Source organism: Palaemon carinicauda, chromosome 17 (assembly GCF_036898095.1).
Source record: "Palaemon carinicauda isolate YSFRI2023 chromosome 17, ASM3689809v2, whole genome shotgun sequence".
Lineage (NCBI taxonomy): Eukaryota > Metazoa > Arthropoda > Malacostraca > Decapoda > Palaemonidae > Palaemon > Palaemon carinicauda.
This window is the reverse complement of record NC_090741.1, coordinates 44744954-44759321: the sequence shown is the minus strand read 5'-3', so window position 1 is coordinate 44759321 and position 14368 is coordinate 44744954. Positions and strand designations below refer to the sequence as shown.

Below are 14368 nucleotides of genomic sequence, written 5' to 3'. Positions count from 1 at the left end.
GGAGGATTGGGTGTACCTTCTTTACGTGAGGTAGACGTAGAAGGTTCACTCCTAGAGGAAGAGTCCTGGGAATGTCGACCAGCCATTGCAGTACCTCTAAGAACCATTCTCTCGCGGGCCAGAGCGGAGCCAACCAACGTCAGCCGTGTCCCTTTGCGAGAGGAGAACTTCTGAAGTACCCTGTTGACAATCTTGAACGGCGGGAATGCATACAGGTCGAGATGGAACCAATCCAGCAGAAAAGCATCCACGTGAACTGCTGCTGGGTCTGGAATCGGAGAACAATACAACAGGAGTCTCTAGGTTATCGAGGTAGCGAACAGATCTATGGTTGGCTGACCCCCCAGGGCCCAAAGTCTGCTGCAAACATTCTTGTGAAGGGTCCACTCTGTGGGGATGACCTGACCCTTCCGGCTGAGGTGATCTGCCATGACATTCATACCGCCCTGAATGAACCTCGTTACCAGCGTGAGCTTTCGATCTTTAGACCAGATGAGGAGGTCCCTTGCGATCTAGAACAACTTCCACGAAAGAGTCCCTCCCTGCTTGAAGATGTAAGCCAGGGCTGTGGTGTTGTCAGAGTCCACCTCCACCACTTTGTTAAGCTGGAGGGACTTGAAGTTTATCAAGGCCAGAATAACCGCCAACAACTCCTTGCAATTGATGTGAAGTGTCCTTTGCTCCTGATTCCATGTTCCCGAGCATTCTTGTCCGTCCAAAGTCGCACCCCAGCCCGTGTCTGATGCGTCCGAGAGGAGACGGCGGTCGGGTTTCTGAACAGCCAAAGGTAGACTTCCTTGAGAAGAAAGCTGTTCTTACACCACGCGAGAGAAGACCTCCTCTCTTCGGAAACAGGAACTGAGACCGTCTCTAGCGTCATGTCCTTTATCCAGTGAGCAGCTAGATGATACTGAAGGGGGGGGGAGGTGGAGTCTCCCTAACACGATGAACAGGGCCAGCGATGAAAGTGTCCCTGTTAGACTCATCCACTACCTGACTGAGCATCGGTTCCTTCTCAGCATGCTCTGGATGCATTCTAGGGCTTGGAAGATCCTTGGGGCCGACGGAAAAGCCCGAAAAGCTCGACTCTGAAGATCCATACCCAGGGAGACAATGGTCTGGGATGGGACGAGCTGAGACTCCTCAAAATTGACCAGGAGGCCCAGTTCCTTGGTCAGATCCATAGTCCATCTGAGAATCTCCAGACAGCGACGACTTGTGGGAGCTCTTAAAAGCCAGTTGTCTGACGGAGCCGGACACAAGATCATGGTACTGCTGCACAGTCTGTGAACTGTCAACCATGGGGAAGCAAGGAAGTACAGTGACAACCCGAAGCTGTCTAGACTGTCTGGGTCGTACAGACAACTCCTTATCGGGTTGCTGAGGTTGCCGCACTGCGTCACAACAAGTCACTTCTGCTGGTTGTTGAACGTCTTCCCAGTGACACACTGACTCCGTAAACAAAAAATCCTCTAACAAGGACTAAGCTTGGACTGCATGTCTTGCAACACAGCTCAAGGTCTATGGGAGCAGGTGTGGTAACAGACGGTATTAGCAACTGAAGTGGAACCATTACCTTCCCTGGAAGCATGTTATGCTTAAATAAAAGTCCATAGGAGGCTACGCAGCTAAAGGCTCCTCTCCAAATGACAGAGTCCTCAAGGGAATATCAGAAGGAGGGAGAAAAGCACTTTCTCATCTACAGGGACCATATCCGAGAAAAGCTAAGTTCTCTCAGTGAGGGTTTCACTGGTGCAAAAGCAGCAGACTAGAAGGCAACGTTATGAAACTGCTTGACAGTCTAGTGAGTTGGCAACAACCAAAGATGTGTGACTGAGAAGCATGCGGTAAGGTATGCAGAGCATGTTGTATGCAGAGCATGCTGTATGCAGAGCATGCTGTATGCAGAGCATGCTGTATGTAGAGCATGCTGTAAGGTAAGCAGAGCGTGTTGCATGGCGTGTAACATTTCTCAGAAATTCCATGACCAGTGCTAGAGTGAGTAATATCGCATTACTGTCCATTGAAAGTGCACGTGCCGAGGGAATTGATTTAGACTGTTTTGTTGATGAATTTGATAGCCGGCATGATAATCGTAGAATTAAGCTGCACTAAATGTACTAATCTACTTCACCTCAGGAAAGGGAAACTCGCCCTGTTGGCAACACTGCACTACTTCATGCATGCTTGCATGGGGTTTTAATATCAACATAATATTTACCTTACATTCATAACTCATGATTCATTTTTGTTTTGAAGATATTTTTGCCATATTTTGTGATTTTGTTAAAAATATATTGCAAGGAATACATATATATTTTTATATTAAGTAATACAAATAACCTCCATTATCATAATGATTGTGTAGGCATACATTTATATGATTACAAATGCAAGTTATGAAAGTAATGAGGTGTTATTATTGTCATTTGTTATTTCCAAGTTGAATGGGAAGAGGCTCAAGTTGAGGAGAAAGTGGCAGATGCATGCGTTGAGGTGGCTGACTCATAGCATGAGGTTGCTGCCTCAAGAGTTGCGCTTGCTGTAAGGGTTGCGGATGCGCAGTAGCAGGTTCCTGAGGAACGAGTTGAGGTTCCTGAGGTGTGAGCTGCGAGAGTTGAGGTAGCGGCTGCGCAGAACGCAGATCTTGTCTCGCGAGTTGAGGTTCCTGAGGTGCTAGCCTAAGGAGTTGAGGCTCTCGCCTTGAGGAGGGTTGAGGCTGCTGCAGCGAGTGCTGAGGTGGCTGCCTCATGGATGGAAGAGGTTGTCGTACCTCAAGAGATTGTTGCCTCGCTGGTGGAACCGCAAGCGAAAGCGGAGGAAGTAAGGTATAAGATTCCTGCTCCCATTGCTGAGGTTGCCTTAAGGAAGGCGGAGGTTGCTGCACACCGCTGGTAACTGGCAACTCAGTACGCGGTAAGGTATCCTGAGGAACCTCAACATCGTACGCCTGGCAGACTGGACTGCGGTGAGGCGGAGCGATCGCAGGAGGAGGTGTAACCTTCTCAGCCTGAAACTCACGCATTAAGACCGCAAGCTGCGACTGCATGGACTGCAGCAAAGTCGTCTTGGGATCAACAGACGATAAGGTCTGTTGAGGCAAAGCCTTAATAGAAGATGAGGTCTGTTGAGGCATCGCCTTACCTCTCTTAGGAGGTGTGCAGTCACCTGATGACTGCGGAGAGTCAGAGCTAACTCAATGACTGCATCCGGGTTGTTGAACTCTAGAGGTCTGGACTTTACGTTTAAGAGGTCTTGAGACCTGAGTCCAGCGTTTTCTCCCCGAAATTTCTTCTGCAGACGAGCAAAAAAAAGGGCTCAATCGTCTGCGGGTGGGAGTGACGGTCTCTGTAAGACACGCCCGCAACCACCGAGGATACTTCTGTGCGCCGATCAAGGCCTGCCGAACCCTTTTGCCTTTCGACATTGCTTCTCCCCTGGGCTTGGGAGCTTGCAAGAGGTCCCGGACTGGGAGGACGACTGGCACGCACAGAAGTACCCTCACGCACAACACTGACACACTTTACGCTAATCACTTATCACTTTTGAATTTCTGTTTGCACTTATTTCACTGAACTCGAAACTTTAAGTGGTTTGTACCTGAAACACGCAATTCTATCCTTCCTTAAAAGTTAGTAATTGCGAAAACAGAATTACAATGTAACAGAAAAATCTAATGAAAGATAAATAATACAGTGGCTGGAAAGAGACTAAACACTAGATCAAATAAACTACGTTTAAAATCTCTCACCGCATAAAGCCTGAGAACAAGAATAAACTCAAGAAACGTTTACCTTCTTCCCCTAAAGAGACTAGGGAGAAGAGCAAAAACGATAACAACGTTACTCGCTTGAACGAAACGTTTATCCAGCTCTCTCTCCCTCCGTCTCTATCTCTCTCTCTCTCTCTCTCTCTCTTGACTTAGAACCTGTGAGAAGAGCCCAATCATATATATCATTAAAACATATTATTGTTAAAGGAAAAAAACTGAAATATTTCCCAAATAAAAAGTTCCTTTATTAGAATAAAAACCATTAAGCTAAGAAAGAATGAACAAAACGTTAGAAACGGTTACTCTTACTGCAACGTGACACCGTGAAAATTCTCTCTCTATCGTAACGATAGAGCGCAAGTTGAACGTTCTGAACGTCAACAACTGCAGAGACAAAACAAAACGTTAGTTCAACTTTGAAAACAGTACGAGACTATCAAAGAAATTCTTTCAAAAACATTAAAATAGCATAATATGTTAACAGGTAAAACCGAAATGACGGGCTCAATGTTAATTAACTTCGGTACAAGAAAAGACCGCCTACTATTAGGAAAGGTCGAATATAAACTAATATAAAAATTAATTTTAATAAGTTTATAAAAAAAGGAAGTTAATCGAAGAGGCCTATAAAAGGCGGAGAGATATAAAATAAATCTATAACTTTTGTTAAGCAAAATTAAGAAAGAGAGTCTATACTCTCTTAGACACCAACACTTCCGTCTAAGGGAAGTGTCGGCCATTTAAAGGTGAAAGAGAGTTCATACTCTCTTCGTCACCATAATTAATCAAATTAATTCCAAAAGCTAGCTAAGCTAATAATAAAACTTCCTGAATAGCGAAAGCTGAAATCTTAGAGCAATACTTCACCAAAAACCGTGAACAAGACTCCAAAATTATAAGCGTATCCATGAACGTCTTGCCGGAAGCACGACAGAGGAAAAATTGAAGTGGTGTCAACAAGAAGTACTGCAGTACCTGGTCACAGGTGGCGCTTGTGAGTACACCCCCCTCTTGTATAGCGATCGCTGGCGTATCCCTTCCGTAGAATTCTGTCGGGCAACGGAGTTGACAGCTACATGATTATCGGGTAAGTTTAATATTGAAAATAAGGCTGTTAGAGCAATTTAAAAAAAATATACTGCAAAATGTGCTGGGAAAAAAATAACCCCCTGGGGGTTAAGGGTTGGAAATTTCCAAATACCCCGGGGGTAAAAGGGTTAATATACAGTAAAACTTTCCATAAAGGAACCCAGCTATAACTCTTGCCATAGCTCTAGACTGACTGTACGCCTAATTCATTAAAATGTGAAGTTGTCAAAGTGTTGCACAAGGAAAATTATTTGCAGAGAATAAACATAACCCACACAAGCCACATTCAATGACATGATATTCAGAGAGACTTCTGATTAAATTCATAACATGTCAAGATTTAATTCTGATAACCAGCTGTTGCCAGATCAGTTTGCTTAAGTTTTAAAAGGCACTGTTCATCCATAATGAGATCATAGACTTCAGGATGAGATCTAGAAGATACGAAGGTTGCAATATTTTCTTTTACTTAACATTACAGTACTGTAGAGTTTGGTTTTATGGGAACATAGCTATAAAATTAATTCATCTAGATTTCATAGAAATCTAAAAACACTACACTACTAAAGAATAAAGAACAAATACACTTTAAAGCTAAATAAAGGAAAGAAAAATCCAAGGTAACTCAGACAAAAAAATTACAGAAGCAGTAGTAAGATAATGTCTCCAGTATCAACACAGCAATTTCAACGTTTTTGCACAAAAAGTACAATTCAATTATGTACTTTCAAGCTGCCTTTCTAATTATTGTACAGCATAATATAAGCATTATGGTTTTACAGAAGAATGTTGAAGATCCCATGGACTGAGAGAGTAACAAATGAGGAGGTATAGAGAAGAGTGAATCAGGAGATATCACTTCTAAAAGTTTTAAGGAGGAAGGAGATAGAATTTCTGGGGAATATAATAAGAGAAAAGATCAAACTTCTGTGCCTTACGGGAAAGGTAGAGAGGAGAAGAACATGAGGCCGGCAAAGGAAAATGTTTTTGGAAAGCATACTAGAAAATGCAAATGAGAATGTAACAGCTGGACAATTTATACAGAGCTAGACAGGACTGGGTGGAGGCAATCAAGAGCCCACATCGAAGACATGGCACCTGAATAGATAGGTAGATAGACTATATAGTACCTCAGTGAAGGCAATTGATGGCAGAATTTCTAGAGACGAGTCCCATTTCTACGCCCTCAGGATTTCTTTTTCAAATGTGAAAATTTAAAAGGTTAAGGAGGTTGAATATTATTAATTATTATTATTATTATTATTACTATCCAAGCTACAACCCTAATTGGAAAAGCAAGATGCTATAAGCCCAGGGGCTCCAACAGGGAAAAATAGCCCAGTGAGGAAAGGAAATAAGGAAATAAACAAATGAAGAGAACAAATTAACAATAAATCATTCTAAAAACAGTAACAGCATCAAAACAGATATGTCCTATATAAACTGTTAACAACCTCAAAAACAGATATGTCATATATAAACTATAAAAAGACTCATGTCAGCCTGTACAACATAAAATCATTTGCTCCAACTTTGAACTTTTGAAGTTCTACTGATTCAACTACCCAATTAGGAAGATCATTCCACAACTTGGTAACAGCTGGAATAAAATTTCTAGAGTACTGCGTAGTATTGAGCCTCATGATGGAGAAGGCCTGGCTATTAGAATTAACTGCCTGCCTAATATTACGAACAGGATAGAATTGTCCAGGGAGATCTGAATGTAAAGGATGGTCAGAGTTATGATTGGAATAGATTAAAGGGAAATGGATCAAACTAAAGGGGAAAAAAAAATTCAAGGCCAAAGGAATGCTGTCAAGATCCTCAAGGTGTACTGTAGGTGGTACACCCACCTCATGGAGATCAGGTTCACAAAAACATGATTAGTAAGACCATAAAAACATGGATCTAGTTTTTCTTCCTAAAAAATTTCTCACTTGTTGTTTATATAAAAAATCAGTCTGATAAGACTGTCAATTAATGGTTGATAAAAAATATTAAAGATAAAACTTGCCATTTTGCAAGAATTATACAATGACTTAACATATTAGTTGACCCAACATACGGCTGTTTCAAACAGAACTACGAGAGTGGATGAAGTATACAAACAACAATTAATATTCACTTTATACAATACAAAAAACCAGTTCTGTATATAGGAATTAAGTATCGTACTGTACTGTAAACTGTAGTTATATGGGACTAATCTGTTATACCTAATCTATCCTTTCATTTATAGTAAAGTGAGATTTTTCTCTTTAATCACTTGAAAAATTGCACGAGGCATAATTCAAAGCAAATTGGACACTACATATAAGGAAATTTAATATTAGTTTCCCCTAAACTCTTAATGCAAATCTATTATTACTCAATGCATTAAATAGAGTAATGTCATTTTCCTGATACAAACAACAGATTTAGGCTTTTCTAAGTGTCACCTCTCAAAAATTAAAACAAAACAAAAATCATTAAGTTTCATCTAAAGAATGTGAAAATGTTAATATATGCTAATGTCATTTTCCTGATACAGCCAATAAATTTAGGCTTTTCTGAGTGTCAACTCTCAAAAATTAAAACAAAACAAAAATCATTAAGTTTCATCTAAAGAACGTGAAAAATTTTAACAATATATGTTAATACCCTGCAACAAACTATTTCTCTTTAAGAAGCAGGTTTGTAGCCTCTCCCTCTTTCTCCCAGCTCTTGACTAATATCATCCTTTTCTTTCAATCGTTTTACACAGTCAATAAGATGCTTATATCAGGAACAGTGACTTGCACTTCTGACCCGATCGAATACCTTACCATATAAAGAGAATAAAAAGTGCAGGAGCACTTGCTAGGTAACATTTCTTCCTGTGCAGTTAGAATAATTCAATTTTACCCCTCTCCTAGTTTATTGAACAAGCATAACTGTTAGCTTCTTCCTAAACAATTCAAAACACCATATAAACATCATAAATCACAGATAAAAAAAAAATAAATAAATAAAAAACTGGCAAACAACTGCTTTATTTACTGGCCTTTCTGTAGCTCTATTTGTATGGAAATTTCAAAAGCCGAGACTAAGCACTTGAGATACCTATGTAATGAAATATTGTAATTCCCTTGTTGAATTGCAAAGCGAAAACAAAGTTTGATGTCCTAGACTCCTCCCGTTTGGGTGAACACAGTACTGTATTTTGAAAGGGCTGCTGAGGTCCTCTTAGCTGTTATTTATTAGAACCAGTGTTCTCAAACTATCCATAGTCCAGGATTTAGGTCCCTTAAATGACAGCAGTCAGGGACTTTACAATAATTTTAGTTTATATAACAACCCTCATTTTGAGTTATGCAATCCTAATGCTCCTTAATTACATTTATTCTTCTTCTGTATTTGATTTAAGAACACTCAGGAGACTACAAAATTTTCTAAACAATATAACTGTTACTGAGGGATGAAATTTCAAAGAGCCATCTATGCCACTCAAGTCTCTTACACAAGCAAACAGTTTTCTTCATCAGATTTTTAAGATTCCAATACTGCAGCTTTAATTCCAACTGCTATGACTATTGCCACCTCTATTAGCTGTTAGTGTATATATTAAACCAAAACATTAAAACTTTAAACTCCTTGTCAAGTTTCAGGGCAGAAAACATAAGTTATAGAAATAAGGTGATAACATCGAGTGTTGGACCATACATCAAGACTAATGTGAATGGGTGAATGGAAAGTACCAACCCATCCTCTCCCTTGTATGAAGGACAGAGAAACTACTTCTATGCAGAGTATAGCCAGCTAGAAAGGCACTCCATTGCATAACTGACCAGTATCATTCGTCCTACCAACACGTAATGTTTACGGCAGCATCGTACCTTTTAACAAGAAATGGTAGCAGGGCCAGTCATTCCACTTGTCCTTACACTCACTTATGGCAAACGTGTTACCTTAGATGAGATGCATACTTGTCCCATGCTTGAGCTGAGAGAGTTCCGCAACTACAGCGCAGCCATCATGGGACGCAAGGAAAGAAATACATCCTAATATTACTAAGGTAAAGATGGTCTGAAAATCTCAAACAGTATCTTTGGTTCCAAGAACACTACTGTTACAGGTTATCCGGGCAGATTCTGACAGCTAGATGCAAGAGTTCTTCCTAAAAATGGCATAGGCCAGCAATGACCTCCTGTGCATCCATCATCAGCAGACTCACAGAACTAGATGGACCACTAACTGGACGCTTCCTTCATGTCCTGAAGGTTGTAACACTCGTACGAAGGATATTGAATTCTACACCGTAGCACAACTGGGGCCCTCCAGACCCTCAGGCATCTCTTAAGTGATATGTCTGTAGAAGGGATAGGCTTAAGCAGGAACTGAGTCTTTGTAACATCATACTAGGAAGAGCAGAACTCCCATCCCTTCATAACTAACACGGTGAATGAATCTTCACAACTCCTACCTAACAATCTATATCCACCTGAGCACTACTAGGCACGAAGAACACTGCCAGGCTCACAAACACTAAACGACTACAAGTTCCAAATGGAGAAGCTTGCGGTTTTATTTTATTCTATACCTTATCTTTAAAATATGAAGTATGCAATTTTTTCTGGATATTTTACCATTCATGTTGATACAATCACATACTTTTTGTCCCCCAATGGCAAGTTGTCATAATTCAAACAAAGTCTCCGTAATATGATTAGCAAGAAAATCACTCAAATGTGTTGACAATTCCTAATTAAGGCCTTTGGATTTAATCTCAAAGTTCCTTTTAAAGTAAGAATTGTTACATCACCAAGACTCCAAATCACATTTTTTCTATGAAATATATTTTAGTTAAAAATTTCCATTCATGTTACATTACGGGTAAGAATACTTGATTACATTTCTTTCAAATATTGAAATACTGTACTATACAAGTAAACAAATTTCTTTAAAACCATTTTTGTTTCTTTTGTTTCTAATTTTACAAATCAGGCTCTTTCTACAATAGCTAGTTATATGAAATACATTTACAATTCCACTTCTCGTTAATATGACTCTTGGTATTTTTGTTTGGGCCTTCTTGTTCTCTGATCGACTTCCTTCCATGCAACGTTTTATGGAAACACTCAGTCGCAGTGTTTTAACCCTTTTACCCACAGGCTATTTGGAAATTTCCAAACCTTAATCCCCAGGGGTTAATTTTTTTCAAGCACATTTTGCAGTATATTATTTTTTTGATTGCTCTAACAGCCTTAATTTTTGTTATTGAGAGGTCAGGTTGGTCTCATTCTCTTGAAAAATGCCTGAAGTTTCTCAAAAAAAATTATTAAAAACATGCAAAAAAAATTTAAATAGCAGTTTTTTGCTAGGACGTACTGGTACGTCCATGGGGGTAAAGGGATGAGTTTTGTGAAACGTACCAGTACGTCCTTTGGGGGTAAACGGGTTAAATTATATACTTGAGCTTCATTTAATGATGGAACTCGACATCAGTGCGCAAAGGTAAGGAGAGTGGGAGACGTAAGCATGGACATAACTTATGTCAGGTTAAGTGGTTATACCTTAGGTTAGTACATATTCCTTTAGTTTCTCTATAATTAAATATCATCAACATAACCCGTCATAGAAAACAGGATTACTGATAGTGGGGAGCTTTTACAGTATATAATAAAACCCCATTATCAAGGAGGTATAATGAAGTAAATAATTTTTCGGGTGTATGTATGATGACGGCCATGCCCCATAAATCCCTTATTTTCAACCCTATCGCTAAGAATAAGGCAATCTAGAGGGTTAATGTCTCCCATTAGGTAAGTAAGGACACGGTTTGTACGTTAGGTTAGGTGGGGAAGTTTAAGTTATGCCGTGTTCTATGCACGTGGTATGTCCTATCTGTCGTTATGCAAAAGCTCTTGATTTTTCACACACCAATAGAGCATTTTTGTTAAAAGTTTTAAGGAATAAAGTAGACTGCAGATAACAATTGTGCAAATAGAAAAATACAAGAAATTACGTTATTCCGAGAATTAGTAAATATTTACTGATAATTTTACCCGTGCACCGTTCAATACTACCAGGATATTCGATGTAAAAGAATACATAATTCAAATGAGATAGGAGGGGGCCCCCCCCCCTCCTATCTCAACCCCATATTTAAGGATAGTGTCCCAAATGAGGTTAGGCTGAAAAGCGAGGTTTTGATATATAACACTGATAGCACACAAGTCGAAGTTTCCGAATAACCAGGTATGTTGGGACATGGTGTAAAACACCACTTTAAATAACTAGATATCTAAAGCATATACAAAATCAATTTCTATAATAATAAGCTAAATTACTGTAGCTTAGGGAAAAAATGAGATTAAATATTGTTATTCTAATTAGCCTAGGGAGTTCTTTTTTCAAATAATCAATCGAACACATTTCCTATAACACAATCCCTGGTTACATTTTCATGATGTTATATAACTAAACATTAGATATAAAATATTTAGAAGGCTAAGCTTAAAATAAATAAAAGCCCACAAAAGGCTTAAATATTTTGCGAATAATCACATCAGCAAAAATCCGTTGCCCCTATACGAAATTCTTTGGCAATTACTAGTACAAAAAGCATGAATTAAACACGTCAAATCATCTCTACGGAAAATCCACGACACAAACTTACACTGTTCACACAAAACACAAGTAATCCATATAATAATCCACGCGAAATCCGGATTAGAGTACCGAGCAGGACGTACATCAGCACTGTACTCGGAGTGGCAGGTGTCATGAGACTTCACTTCACTGCAGTGTTTATTTGCCAGATTATTTCCACTGGATTATCGTACATGAGCCTTAAATTGCTGTTTTTCAACCCAAATTATCGTACACACTTTCAACATAATTATTAAGGAGTTACATGATTGACTTATTTCAAAATATTTTAGTATAACTGTTTAATTAAACACACACATATGTATATATCCAAGATATGTATCGTACATAGTACTGGACCTAAAATAATCGTACATGTAAGATAATTATCGTACGCATGGCACCACTGCTGCAGTGTTTATTCGCCACTATGGACAAGGTCCCGCAGGGCAGAGAAGAGCCACTACGGCCACTAAAATGACACGGCTTTAATAACGCCCCCTTTTTTTTAACTTTGGGATGTGTTGGATCCCATTCTTGTTCACTGATAATGTTAGGGACTTCTCTTCTTTAGAAATGAGGTGTTTTGGTATATTTATTTATTTATGAACAACACTAAAATGTCATGAACAACACTAATATGTCATAAATTCAAGGGACGAATTAGTCGAACTTCTTGTCCATAGATGGCACTTCAACACTAGCACTTATAATAATAATAATAATAATAATAATTATTATTATTATTATTATTATTATTATTATTAATAATAATTGCTAAGCTACAACCCTAGTTAGAAAAGCAATGTTTTAATAAAAAAAAAGGTTGAAAACTATCCAACTGTTATTTTCACTCCAACTGCTTTTTAACTAAAAGATAGCTCTCTCTCTCTCTCTCTCTCTCTCTCTCTCTCTCTCTCTCTCTCTCTCTCTCTCTCTCTCTCTCTCTCTCTCTCTCTCTATTCAGCCCAATAACCCTACAACAACTTTTTATATTAGCACTCTTGTTAACATAGACAATAACAGGATTCTCCAAATAGCACATTTTCATAAGCAACTGAATATGGATTTCACACGGAAGTTATACAGCAAAGTGCCTAGTAACTGTACTAGAACAGTGGTTCCCAACCTTTTTCCCTGTCATTTCCCCCCTGCACCCAGTGCAACCCTCCAGATTTCCCCCTTCATGTGTATGAGGGAAAGAGTAGTTGAAACACACTGTGACGACTTACTCATTTATTTTTCCATTATACAAATATACTGATAAACAAATAGTTACAGAGTAAAATGGATAGAGAGCGGTTAGTAACAACTAACCGCATAACCATAGAGCTATGAGGTTAGTTGTTACTAACCGCTCACTATCCATTTTACTCTGTAACTATTTATTTATCAGTATATGGAGAGTGGCTAGTAGAAAAATAAAAGGACTTTTGTTTATTCTTCTACTTCAAAATTGAATTAGTGAGAAGATTGAGGCTGCTTCTTGTGCACCAGTGTATCAATATCAGGGCTAGCTTTATCACCTGATACTTTTTTTTAGTTAGTAGGTAGTGTAATTATTTCCCCCCTGGAAGCTTCAAATTTTCCCCCAGGGGGAAATTTCCCCCAGGTTGGGAACCACTGCTCTAGGAGCTAAAGATGGCTTGACTAGATGTCCTTAATTTTCTGTGGTGGTTGCCTACGTTAACTTTCTAAAAAAAACTTTAAGAACAACAACAAAAACATCTATATTTACATCAGGGAGTTTGTACAAATTTGATTTTCATCTGGGCTTCAGTTTATTTGTAGTTTGTGGAATGTGAAGATTTCAGTGTCTCATATATATATATATATATATATATATATATATATATATATATATATATATATATATATATATATATATATATATATTGATATAAGTGAGACATCTGAACAGATATATAATATTCGAGAAGCACTCAACGATATAGCTTATTTCTATTGTTGAAATAAGGTGGACATATGTTTGCATGAAGATTGGTAACGCCTTTGCTTATGATCGCTGGACGGGGATTCGAGTCCCACTCAGGCTCGTTAGTTCCTTTAGTGCCTGCAACCTTACCATCCTTGTGAGCTAAGGATGGAGAGTTTGGGGGAGCCTATAAGGTATATCTGCTGAGTCATCAGCAGCCATTGCTTGGTCCTCCCTGGTCCTAGCTTGGGTGGAGAGGAGGCTTGGGCGCTGATCATATGATATATGGTCAGGTCCTAGGGCATTGTCCAGCTCGATAGGGCAATGTCACTGCCCCTTGCCTCTGTCATTCATGAGCGGCCCTTAAACCTTTAAACCTTCGGCAGCTATAATGATGGTAAAAGACATCAAAATCCTACGAACACCCGGAAGAATGCATTTAAACATCAGCATAAACCAAATAGAAGAAAAGAGGTTTAGTAGAAGAGGATGCCTTTGATAGAAGGCATTGGAGAGGACGCATCAGGCAACCGACCCCTTAATTTAAGGATAACAATGGGAAAGAAGATTATAATTATTATTTGCGAAGCTACAACCCTAGTTGGAAAAGCAGGATGCCATAAGCCCAAGGGGCTCCAACAGGGAAAATATCCCAATGAGGAAGGTAAACAAGGAAAAATAAAATATCTTGAGAACAGTAACAACATTAAAATAAATATTTCCTATATAAACTATAAAAACTTTAACTAAACAAGAGGGAGAAAAATAAGATAGAATAGTGCGGCCGAGTGTACCTTACTGTTCTTAAAATATTAAATTTTTTCTTGTTTCCTTTCCTCACTGGGCTATTTAACCTTGTTGGAGCCCCTGGGCTTGTAGCATCCTGCTTTTCCAAATAGGGTTGTAGCTTAGTAATAATAGTAATAATGGTAGTCACTAAGATGTCAGTTATCAATGAGATG

At 38.9% G+C, this 14368-nt stretch overlaps 1 protein-coding gene across 1 annotated transcript in view; it reads right to left on the bottom strand.

The window, feature by feature from the left end:
• LOC137656716 (uncharacterized) overlaps positions 1–11632 on the bottom strand; it is a 42506-nt gene extending 30874 nt beyond the window's left edge. Inside the window, exon 1 of the mRNA XM_068390950.1 lies at positions 11499–11632. The gene's annotated coding sequence lies outside the window, so the exon portion shown is untranslated. The remainder of the gene's footprint in view (positions 1–11498) is intronic.
• Positions 11633–14368: the final 2736 nt, after the last annotated feature.